This window comes from Cervus canadensis, chromosome 4 (assembly GCF_019320065.1).
Source record: "Cervus canadensis isolate Bull #8, Minnesota chromosome 4, ASM1932006v1, whole genome shotgun sequence".
NCBI classification, from domain to species: domain Eukaryota; kingdom Metazoa; phylum Chordata; class Mammalia; order Artiodactyla; family Cervidae; genus Cervus; species Cervus canadensis.
In genome coordinates this window covers 67,884,345-67,885,920 of record NC_057389.1, presented here as the reverse complement: position 1 = coordinate 67,885,920, position 1,576 = coordinate 67,884,345, and positions in this window count along the sequence as shown.

Below are 1,576 nucleotides of genomic sequence, written 5' to 3'. Positions count from 1 at the left end.
ACACTGCCAATGCAGGGGGCCCAGGATCAGATCCCTAATCAGGGAACTATATCCCACAAGCCACAACTAAGACCTGAAGTAGCTAAATAAATATATGAGTAAAGTATGCTAAGGGCTCTAATGGAAAAAGTAGACAACATGTGAGAGCAAGCAGATGAGTAATGTGTGAGCAGAGAGATGGAAATTCTAAGAATTAAAAACAAATACCAGAGTTCAAAAATGCTAGCAGAAAGGAAGAATGCCTTTGATCAGCAGTCCCCAACTTTTTGGTACTAGGGATGGTTACATGGAGGACAGTTTTCCCGTGCACAATGGGAGAGGGATGGTTTAAAAGCACACACCCTAGATTCCTTGCATGCACAGTTCACAGTGTGCTCACACTCCTATTGAAGGAGGAAACAGACAGAGCTGGACTCCATCTTAGGCCAGGCTGCGAACATTAGGCTACACGCATAGTCACCCTCCCAATGGACTGAACTTTGTGCCCGGTGTCTATAGGAATGGTATACCAGTGGAAAACCAGACCCCCTGGATAAAAGAGCCTCAGGACTTGTACTTGGACTCTCCGTCTAAAAGAATATGCTAATTATCTGTAACAGAACAAAGTCATAAATTCCATTATGTTTATTGGGATATGACCACAGGCCTATTGATAAGTGTCCACTGTTTAACTATCTAGGCTTATGACACATGAATCATGGGTGAACTTTGATTGTATCCCTCTTTTACCTTGTCCAGACTAGTTTCAAGGAATTTGGGGAGGTGGGTTTGAGCAAGTACACTTAGGGTATATAAGGTTTTCACAAAAACTGGTCGGGGTCCTTGGCTAAGAGGAGACTCTGCCATGGGCCGGCCGGTGTAATAATCTGCACTCCACTATCTTCATTGCCCTTCTGAGTGAGTTTCTTTCCCGGAATGCGTGGCTACAACACTATGAGAATCTAATCTGCCACTGATCTGACAGGAGGCAGAGCTCAGGTGGCAGTGGGAGAGGTAGGGAGTGGCTGCAAATACAGGTGAAGCTTTACTTGCTTACCCACTGCTTACGTCCTGCTGTGCAACCCAGTTCCTAAAAGGCTATGGACCAGTACTGGTACATGGCCCGAGGGGTGGGGACCCCTGACTTTGATGGTCTGATTACTAGACTACATACAGCTGAGGAAAGAATCTCTGCCCTTCAAGATATAACAATATTACTGAGTCCAGGCTCGCTCTGCTTGCCACACAAGTCAATAGATCAGAGGTGAGGAGTTGAGGCAAGGAATATGACTTTATTTGGAAAGCTGGCTCACCAAGATGGCAGACTAATGTCTCAAAATAGCCATCTTATAGGGGTCTGGATTCCAGTGTCTTCCACAGAACAGAGAGGGAGGAAGTGAGAAGTAAAGTAAAAAGGCCATTTACCTTGCTAAATAGGAGGGGATATATTAATTTCTTCTATTCTACAGCCTTTCACAGGTGGGCTTGGTCAGATCATCTCTAACAAATGCATTTTAGTTGAACATTCAGGTAGACAGGCAGGGTTCCCTGAGACAGGCCATTATGTATGATCATAACAACAAAAAGCAATGAAAAA